Genomic DNA, 11,822 nt, shown 5'->3' with positions numbered 1-11,822 from the left:
ACTTAAACATCCAAGTTTATTGTACTTAAAAATTTAAGCCAGCAACTTTTTTTTTTTTTAACAGTGATATAAAATATAGTCTTATATATTTTGGGGTTTGACATCCAAACCTGCACTAGATCGGTTGTGAAAAGTAAACTAAATGAAAAAGTTATTCGGTTAATGTTTCACAGCTGATATTATGCCTTTTTATTATCTTTTTTAGAGCCTGACAGGCCCAGTCCCCATTCACTTCCATTGTATGGAAAAGAGCAGCTCGGACATTCAGCAAAACGCCTCCCGTTGTCCTCGACAGAAGAAAGTCAGTCATACAGGTTTCAAGCGACATGAGGGTGAGTAGAGTAAATATTTGAGTTCAATATTCCCGTCATCCATGAACAAGTTCTTATACAGTCTGTCTGTCTGCGCAGTGAAAACACAGACGGTTCTGTCAATCCTCTGTGTGTGTGATCGTGTGTTTCTTTTGTAAATAACAAAAAGAGCAGCTCGTCGTGTTCGATCTCACCTCCACCCACACACTCGCAACTTCTGCTCAACAGCCTCCACATCTACAACTACAACCCTTCCTCTTCCTCTTCCTCGCTGTCGTTCTGTGGGAGGGGGTGGCGTGGGATCTGAGGAACATCGCTGCTATAGACAGAAATATCTAAAGGAAGCACACATACGCTCACGGTTGTGTCAGCCTTCGTGTTATTGGCAGGGAAAAGCAGCGAGGATATTTCCATAGAGCTGAAGCAGAACAGTATCATTTTTAGACACATCACTCCTCAGCTAACAAACGTGTTCTAAGAACATTCTCATCACGTTACACTCTTAGAAGAAAAGGTTCTATATAGAAGCTTAAAGGGTTCTGACAGGCGCATCATATTTAGAACCTTTAAAGGGGTCATCGGATGCGAAAGTCACTTTTATATGGTGTTTGCATATAAATGTGTCTTTGCAGTGTGTGGACACAATCACCATACAATGAAAAAAATCCATTTACTCCTTTTTTTTTCTTTTTTTTTACCTCAAAAAGCCTAAACACTCTCAATAATCAAGCCGTTTGGATTTTCTGAGTAATATGATGTCAAATTGCTCATGCTCCGCCCACAACCACTGACGGACCCGTATTAGCATATTTCCCATATTAGCATATTTCCGCCCTCAGCCATTTGTATACTTTCTGCCAGCAGGTTGCCATGGCAGCACTTTATGTGTCTTGTCAACATGCCCCATGGAAGAGAGGGGTGGGGTGAGCAGTTGCTCATTATCATTTAAAGAGACATGCACCAAAACGGGTCCCTGTGAACAGAGCTGTTTTTGAGGAGGTAAAAAGGGTATTGTTTTACACAACCATTGAGGAATTTTAACAAGCATGTTACTTTACACGAAGACCCTAAAGAATCATACCAACATGTAGAAAATGGGCATCTGATGACCCCTTTAAGTTTGAATTAGTACGAATAATCGCAATTAATCGCATCCAAAATAAAAGTTTGTGTTTACATAATATATGTGTGTGTACTGTGTATAATTATTTTGTATATATAAATAAACACACACGAATGTATAGTTAAGAATTTATATATATATATATATATATATATATATATATATATATATATATATATATTTATATATATAATATAAATTATGTATAAATATACAGTATATACATACAAATATTTCTTAAATGTGACCCTGGACCACAAAACGTCATAAGTCGCACGGGTATATATGTGGCAATACCCAACAATACATTGTATGGGTCAAAATTATCGATTTTTCTTTTATGCCAAAAATCATTAGGATATTAAGTAAAGATCATGTTCCATGAAGATATTTAGTAAATTTCATACCTTAAATATATAAAAAATGTATTTTTGTGAGTGGTTGCAGCACAATCACCAACAGAAATGGACAACTTTAAAGGCGATTTTCTCAATGTTTAGATTTTTTGCACCCTCAGATTCCAGATTTTCAAATAGTTGTATCTCGACCAAATATTGTCCTAACAAACCATACATCAATGGTGATGTATAAATCTCAATAAAAAAAAAAAAAACATATTGTGGTCCAGGGTCACAATTGTATACATGCATCATGTGTGTGTATTTATATATACAAAATAATTATACACAGTACACACACATATATTGTGTGTAAACAAACTTATTTTGGATGCGATTAATCGCGATTAATCGTTACCCAGCACTAATTAATTTTGTTTTTCAATTTGTAATTGTAATTCAATTTTAGGAATTAAGCAGCACGTAAACATATTTTATCGTAACCCCTTTAACATGAAAGTATTATGCAATAGTTTAAGACATTTCTCTTTATATAGAACCTGAAGGGTTCTTTAAAATTGAGTCGAGAACCCTAAAGTTCTAAATAGAACCCCATTGAACCTTTTATTCTAAGAGTGAATGAAAAAAAGTATTCTGAATGTTTAAAGTCTCCAGTTGAGAAAAAATAATAATAATTATTGGTTATGCGAACATTAAAGAAACATTCCGTTTTATAAATCTGCTGTATCAGTAGTAACAAAGTAGTAACATTTAAAAAGTGTTAGACGAACATTCAACTAAACCGTTTCAGAAAAAAAACATTCCATGAATGATGTATAAATAATATTTTTGTGCTAACGTTTTGAGAACATTATCAAAGACCACATAACTTTGAACAAACATTCTAGTAATGTTACTTCACTAAAGTTCTGAGAACGTTCCATGTTAGCTAAAAATAAAATACACTGAAAAAATGTGGTGTAAAAAATGCATACACACACACACACACACACACACACACACACACACACACACACACACACACACACACACACACACACACACACACACACACACACACACACACACACACACACACACACACACATACACAGACACACTCACTCACACACACATACTCACACACACATGCACACACACACATACATACATACATACACACACAGAAATACACACACACAAAATTTCATTTAGAAATTGCAAGTAAATTTCACAAATGATTACAAAGAAACATCAAGTAACACTGATTTTCTTTGTTTTATATACAACTTCAAATATAATTTTTTTTAACAGTGTAGCAGTAAAGCAGTCTGGGATTGCGGTTAGTTGACAAGGCCCTTGGTAAAGACCTTTAGCACTTTAAGGCTCTCTCTCTCACACACACACACACACACACACACACACACACACACACACACACACACACACACACTTGCTCATCATTGACTCACTGATGGGATGAAAGTTCATGTACACACAAACACACACCACAGGGATGCAGTAGCGTATGTTGCTGGTTTTGCATTTTTAAGCTTCAGAGAATGCAAACGGTGTGTGTGTGTGTGTGGTGGTACGTCAGAGCGCAGTGTGTACTCCATCTCCACCTGGACGTCCATCTGCCTCCACCATCATCCACCGGACGCTGGAGTCTCTCACGCCAGAACCAGTCAGAACACCCGAGCAACAGAATCACACTAGATGACCGTAATATGTCTTTGAGCGAACAATGAGATCGAATGGAGACATTTGTCTTAGTCTCTGCCTCTCGAAAAACTCATCTCAAACGTGTCTTCACTAGGGGTTCACAAGAGCTTACAACAATATTCTCAGAGTCTGAAATCTCGGTGTGAACTCAAATATATTGTTCTGCTCTCCACATCAAGTCTATTTATTCCAGTGTAAATATAGTCAGCTCAAACTAAAACCATGAAAATGTAAGAAATGTTAGCTGAAACAAAAATATATATTTTGAATTTCTTTTATTTCAACTAGTGTACTATACTGAAATAACTCAAACTAAATCTGAAAATTAAAATGATTAAAAATATATATTTTTGTATACATCCATCGTTCTGTCATATATTTTTGATTTCTCTATTTCAACTAGTGTACTGTACTAAAATAACTAAAACTAAATCTGAAATTAAAATTATGAAAAATATATAGACATTACAAAAACTAATAAAAATGACAAAAACATTGACAAAAACTAAAAAGATTCAAAACATAAAACAACCTTAGGATCTATTGCAGAATCTTAAATATTATGTATTTTTTATATTTATTCTGTCATAATATTTATGGTTTAAATTTCAAACATTGTATTAAAACACAAAACGTACTTTTTATTTTCAGACCTCTGTCTCTCTCTATAGATGGACGGACAGACGGATAGATAGATAGATAGATAGATAGATAGATAGATAGATAGATAGATAGATAGATAGATAGATAGATAGATGGATGGATGGATGGATGGATGGATGGATGGATGGATGGATGGATGGATGGATGGATGGATGGATGGATGGATGGATGGATGGATGGATGGATGGATGGATGGATGGATGGATGGATAGATAGATAGATAGATAGATGATAGATAGATAGATGGATGTAATATACTTTGGATGTATTTCAACAATTGTCTTATTTTCACATTTTCATTTAGCCAATCAGAATACACAGTTCTGCTGACATCACTCCCTCACATCACAGTCTCTCACAGTCTTTTCTCTGCTCGTTTAATAGTTAGAACCAGTAACAGATCAACGAATGTTTCGCTCAGCACTGGAGACACAATAATTCAGGGATTGCAGCACAAACCATGTGATCATGGGAGAATTTGATGAGAATACTTTGAGTTTGTGTTGCGATTTTTGACTTCTGATTGCAGACTTTGACCAATCTGAGCACAGTTTGAGACATGTAATGTTGAAGACAGTTCTAGAACAACCGGCCAATCAGTGTTCTCGACTCTGCTTACATCACTTTCACACACAGACGCTGTGGCCATTTCTGTGGTTGTGACATGTTCAGTTTAACAGCTCGTTACCGATAACAGATCAATGAATGTTTCAGTCCCCGCAGGACACAGGAAACACCCGCATCATGTGACCGAGTGTGTGTGTTGTTTTCCCACAGTGAGTCTCTGAGAGAAATCCAGCTGTTTGAGTGAAAAGCTGAAAACACCACTTATGTGGTGTTCCTTATTTAAAACTCTCCCTAAATAAACACAGCAAGTGCAAGCGGACAGATATTTCACAATACCTGTGTGTATGTGTACGTGTGTGTGTGTGTGTGTGAACTCTACATTGCATTACTTTACAACTTACAGGGAAGGAATACATCAAACGATTCATCTAAAGAGGCAATAAACATGAGAAATGATTCATCTGTCCATCTATCCAACCATCCTTTCATCATTCCTTCCATCCATCGTTCCATCTATCCATCCATCCATCCATCATTCCACCTGTCCATCCATCCATCCATCGTTTCATCTATCCATCCATCCATCCATCCAACCATTCATCCATCGTTCTGTCATTCCATCCATCGTCCGTCCATTGTTCTGCCGTTCCATCCATCCATCATTCTGTTGTTCCATCTATCCATTCATTCATCCATCCAACCATTTTTCTGTCGCTCCATCCAGATCCATCCATTGTTCTGTCGTTCCATCTCACCATCCATCATTATGTGGTTCCATCCATCCAATGTTCTGTTGTTCCATCCAACCATCGTTCTGTCGCTCCATTCATCCATCCATCGTTCTGTTGTTCCATCCAACCATCCATCGTTCTGTCGCTCCATTCATCCATCCATTGTTCTGTCGTTCCATCCCACCATCCATCATTATGTGGTTCCATCCATCCATTGTTCTGTCGTTCCATCCAACCATCGTTCTGTCGCTCCATCCATCATTCTGCCATTCCATCCATCCATCCATCCATCGTTCCATCTATCCATCCATCCATCCATCCATCCATCCATCCATCCATCCATCCATCCAAACATCCATCCATTGTTCTGTCGTTTCATCCCACCATCCATCATTATGTGGTTCCATCCATCGTTCTGTCGCTCCATTCATCCACCCATCGTTCTGTCGCTCCATTCGTCCATCCATCCATTGTTCTGTCATTCCATCCAACCATCCATCCATTGTTCTGTCGTTCCATCCATCCATCCAAACATCCATCCATTGTTCTGTCGTTTCATCCCACCATCCATCATTATGTGGTTCCATCCATCCATTGTTCTGTTCATTCCATTCCATCCAACCATCGTTCTGTCGCTCCATTCATCCATCCATCGTTCTGTCGCTCCATTCATCCATCCATCCATTGTTCTGTCGTCCTATCCATTCATCCACCCATCCATCCATCCAACATCTGTCCAATGTTCTGTTGTTCCATCTATCCAATGTTCATTCATCCCATCATCCTTCCATTTGTTATTCTATCATTCCATCCATCCATCCATCCAACGTTCTGTCGTTCCATCGTTCCATCCATAAATCCATCCATCCATCGAATCTTGAATTCGGGCTCACTTCTTTGTAGTTTTGTGAATTATTGATTGAGCATTGATTGTGTTTTCAACAGAAACCCAGAGCCTGTGTGTAATTATCTGTTCAGAATGACCTGAATGGAGCCCCAATTAACAGACACACACTTGAGTTTGTTTCTCTCTCTGCTGAAAAGCATCTTGCAGCATTCATTCATCTCTCTGCCATTATGTCAAACAGACGCCGTTAATGTAAGACGCTATTATACTGCAGCAGCTCATAACGAGGTCATTGAGATAATGACGTATGACTGAGAAATATTACAGTGGGACTGAAGTCAGACTATAATCAGCTGCTCTCACTACTGTATCTGACACAAAGGCCAATCATTATTTTATTTGAATGAGATTTGGAGGGGATAATTTATCATCATAGCTCAACGGTATATTTAATATGAGCGAAACACATGGTCAGTGTATTAATGTTATTTAGAAAAGAGTGCTAGGACTGATAGTCCTTTTCGATAACACCGAATGCACTGCATGTTCTGAAAGGAAAAGCACATTTACAGTATAAGAGCAAACTGAGGCATTTCATGCTAATGTATGACTGCTGTTTTCTACACTGGTTTCTGTGGTGTGTTCAGGTTTCACACTGATCTGTGGGAAATGATGTCGATGAGCACATACTTGCGTCAGTCTCAACACAGTGGTTTTGAAAAAAAAAAACCTTTTCATGATCAGATTTGACCATGAAACAGCACTGTCATGAAATCCAACAGTTACATGACTACAATTAACTTATCAATGCGAAATCAAAACTTGTGTATTTTAAAAGAAAAGTCACTGGTGTATAATGTGCATAATTCATCAGTGCATATTAAATTGAATAAGTCTCAAATTGAACGTCTCAGATCTGGCATTGGAACGACGTGATGTTGAGAAAATGATGACAGAATATCTCTTTAAATCTGTTGTGAATTCAGTTTCATGACGTCTTTAATGTTCACATCTGTTCTTGATTTACTGTTTAATCAATGAAGGTTTATCTCATGATGAACTGTGAACTGAGCAAACAAACACTAGGAGATAACAAGAGTTCATGTTAAAGTCATCAGCTGAGATAAACTAACACATTCACTGGCAGTTATCAAGACTAACTTTCAGATGTCCGTCCATCGTTCTGTCATTCCATCCATCATTTGTCCTTCCAATCATCCATCCATCGTTCTTTTATTCCATCTATCCTATCCATTCATCCATCTATCTATATATCCCATCTATCCATCTGTCGTTCCATCTATCCGTCCGTCGTTCTGTCGTTTCCATCCATCTATCCATTCATCTTTCTTTCATTCCATCCATCCATCTATCCCATCCATCCATCCATCTATCCATCCATCTGTCGTTCTGTCATTCCATCCATCTGTCGTTCTGTCATTCCATCCATCCATCGTTCTGTCATTCCATCCATCCATCGTTCTGTCATTCCATCCATCCATCGTTCTGTCATTCCATCCATCCATCGTTCTGTCATTCCATCCATCCATCGTTCTGTCATTCCATCCATCTGTCGTTCTGTCATTCCATCCATCCATCGTTCTGTCATTCCATCCATCTGTCGTTCTGTCATTCCATCCATCCATCGTTCTGTCATTCCATCCATTCATCCATCGTTCTGTCATTCCATCCATCCATCCATCCATCGTTTTGTCATTCCATCCATTCATCGTTCTTTAATTCCATCCATCCATCTATCCATCCATCCATCGTTCTGTCATTCCATCCATTCATCGTTCTTTAATTCCATCCATCCATCCATCTATCCATCCGTCGTTCTGTCATTCCATCCATCGTTCTGTCATTCCATCCATCTATCCATCTATTGTTCTTTCTTTCCATCCATCCATCTATACATCTATACATCCATCCATCATTCCGTCATTCCATCCATCCATCGTTCTTTAATTCCATCCATCCATCTATCCATCCATCTGTTGTTCTGTCATTCCATCCATCTATCCCATCCATCGTTCTGTCATTCCATCCATCGTTCTGTTGTTCCATCCATCCATCCATCCATCCAAAACTAAGACATTCACTGGCAGTTATCAAGACTAACATTCAAAATTGTTGATGAGTAAAGATCACAGTCAGTAATTAACCAGGACAGCATATCCATGAATTATTATTATTATTTTTTAATCAACATCAATATTTTCATTTCAAATGTGTATGAAGAAAGTTTTTATCTTAGGAGTCGTAACTGTTCAACCTTATTCAACATTTTAATCTTAGTTTGAATAGCGCTGTGGTGTGATTGATTATATTTTACACGTACAGATATCACCTCTCAATTAAATTGAGCTCATAAAAACTGCATGCATCACTGCATTAATAAATTAATCTGAAAATTTAAATATTCAAAGAATTAGGAAAATGTCACAATTGAGGACGTCAGCTTTCTTTCTTTCTTTCTTTCTTTCTTTCGCACTCTCTTGAATAATCTGGTAAAATAATTATTATTTTTACATCGTTATTTATTTATTATTTGTTTTTATTTATGCACAAATATCCCATTCAAACACTCACTTAAATTAAGCTCATACAACTGCCTGCATAATAATTCATAGACAATAAGCAAATGCTGCCAAAGTATTGCTTTTTTTATTGCAATTAATGTGACGTGTTTGACATTGAATTGCTGACCCTGCTATCTTTTCCTTGAGCCGGTGAACTGTAAAAATGAACCAATAAAATTGATAAGGCCTGGCGTGAGCCAAAGTTGTACAGTTTGCGTGTGAATAAAGACTGATTAAATGGATTTGATTGCTTATATTCACTGATATGAAAATAAAACAAACAATATAGCTTACTCACTTCTAACGTCACTAATTGTCTACTTGATAATTTACTCGTCTTTGAATCCTTTTCAAATCGGCGTCTTTTCTCTGCAAATGTTGGTGTGTATACTTTATTGATTATTAAATCTAACATTATTTGTTAGTATAGGTTCTCTGTGACTCATATGCTTACAAAATGTTGTTCATATTATTATTGTTATTATTTTTTCAGGCTGCTTTCATCTAATGTCTCTCGTGGGTCATACATCAGGCCTCCGACCGTCTTTCATTTACAGACTAAACCGCTTCAGGCCCGATGACGACAAACCAGCTCTAAAGAAACGCAGTGTGTGTTAAAAACAGCGCTGCTTCAAACCCAATTACACCTGTCGTTTTCTCATCTCTTCTGCTGCCCACTGAAAAGGACAATAATCAGGAGCTAATCAAACCTTGGTTTCGGCCCTGATGAAAGGCTCATTTTCTCTGCGTGCCGTCTATCCTGATCTGTTTTCTTCTCGATAGGGAAGATTTCTGAGCGCGCATATCGCCATGGCAACTTTGTCTTGACAACTTTGTCTTTGTCAACGCTATCTTGTGTGAATGAGTCTGCTGGGAGACTGAGATTTTAAAAACCTATGAGTGTGTGTGTGTGTGTGTTTGTGCGCAACGAGACAGAAAGAAATAGATGTTCGCACAGCAGCGGACAGCCAGCGTAACCGTCGCAACCAACATGTAACATGTCCAGTTTTGAGACACCTCTGCACTTCGAAGGCCACTAAGGTCGGACTGAGCCATTGTTGTTAAATGTCATATATGGAGAATTGTTCTTGTCGCCTAGCAACTGTGACAGCTGCCGTTGACGAGTGCAGTTACGTTTGTACTGGACTTTTAAAAAAGTTATTTTAAACTGTCTAAAAACAAAACAGGGTCCACAAACTGTCTATATATGTTCACCTTGTTCCATTTCTGTAAATAATAAAGAGTATTCATTCGGTTCACGTGACGTCACTGTAGCTTTGCGCCGCCATCTTTGCGACCGATCTCAGTAATGCCTGCAATTATGTTGTGCAGTTGGCTGCAACAACAGCCGAAAGAGGAACCCTGAACTGGTATTTTATTCTATACCAAAATAAGAGAGAAGAGAGAATAATTTATTTAAAAGACTTGAAGTCTCATGTTGGTTTGTGGTTAATTATATTTCCATTATACTCTCAGTGGCCAACATTATACAGACAGATATCGACAGATAATGTTTTGTCTTCATTTTATTGTTGGATCTGTTTAAATGCATTTTATCATGGTAAGTTAGTAAGATTTGGGGTTGTTTTGAATATAACTGTCTGTCTGTCTGTCTGTCTGTTAGTTAATACCTACCTAAATCTAATAAATATTTTTATGAAGTTCATAAATTGTCTTCGTCACATGCGCTTTAGATGTTATTTTGTGTAAGTAACGTTTACGTTAGCTCTGCAGACGATGCATAATCTCAGCCTTGAAATGCATATTAAAGGACTAGTTCTTCCAAAAATGATAATTCTGCCGTCATTTACTCACCTTCATGTGCAAATCCTTGTTTACTTTCCGTGGAAGACAAAGGGACATTTTTGAATATGTAGCCTAATGGAGACTCTTCGTGTCGATGTAATGAAAGTGAATGAGTAACGTTAGCCTACTGGGGGCTGTCACGCAAAAAATAATAATAATAAAAGACAAAAAAAACATCACTAAAGTATCATAAAAGTGATCTAATACGACTCGTCCGTTATATTAATAGCGTTATTTATTCATATGATAGCTTTATGTGACGAACAAACTGTAATTTAAGTCGTTATATTATAATCACTGGTGAGCTTGCCTCTTGATAGCTTTTAATCGCAGCCGAATCATTCAAAAAGATTCGACTCGAAAGATTCTTTCGATATTTGTGTGTATTAAACCTTCTCTCTGTAATTGAACATCTGTTCTTTCGGACAGATATGGCAGTCTTTTATGATATTCGGCTGATGTCTCTGGCTGTGCTGATGGACGGATTAGATAGATTCATTCATGCCGAACAGCTGAAGATTCATAGATTCATTCATGACATCGCCTCGACTCTCATGAACGCGCGCCATGAAGCTCTATGACTTTAAGTATTTCTACATCATGAAAGGCCAATTGGGGCAATCCTGGGGCAGATAATAATGGACTAAAGAAAACTGGGGGTAAAAAATAAGGATCGGAGGAGCCTAAAAAGAAATTTTCTCCAGGTATCTCTGTCTCTCTCTCTCATTCAAATGGGCAGTTTGGGCGGCCATACCGGGCGAGTCGGTCGCAAATATGGCAGCGTTCTATTTGTAGTGACGTAGGTGGCATCTATGAATATAAACTATAAATTGCATCCTAGTAAGTAGCTGTGATGCAGTTGGCTTTCGAATGATGCAGCCTCTAAATTTGGACGCGGTATTTGAAGGTCGATTGCGTCACCGCGGCGCAACGAAAGCTATCCCTATTCCTTCTTCGTTTTCCCGTGAAATTAAGGATACAACAGATGGATCCTTCGCAGCCATGCCTACCCCAGAATGAATTATGCGCCATTGATCACAGGATTTTTTTGAGAGAAATTGCCGGATAACACTTTTTTAAAGCTTGTTTCTGCCATGGAATAAAAAAAAAATTAAAACATAATTGCGAG

At 37.8% G+C, this 11,822-nt stretch overlaps 1 long non-coding RNA gene across 1 annotated transcript in view; it reads left to right on the top strand.

Moving 5' to 3' along the window:
• The first annotated feature begins 216 nt into the window (after positions 1–216).
• Positions 217–11,822, top strand: part of LOC311306865 — a 76,008-nt gene continuing 64,402 nt past the window's right edge. Inside the window, exon 1 of the long non-coding RNA XR_014630228.1 lies at positions 217–332. This is a non-coding gene — a long non-coding RNA (uncharacterized lncRNA). The remainder of the gene's footprint in view (positions 333–11,822) is intronic.

The sequence above is a fragment of the Rutilus rutilus genome (assembly GCF_951802725.1).
Source record: "Rutilus rutilus genome assembly, chromosome: 1".
NCBI lineage: Eukaryota > Metazoa > Chordata > Actinopteri > Cypriniformes > Leuciscidae > Rutilus > Rutilus rutilus.
This window is presented reverse-complemented; position numbering and strand designations above follow the sequence as displayed.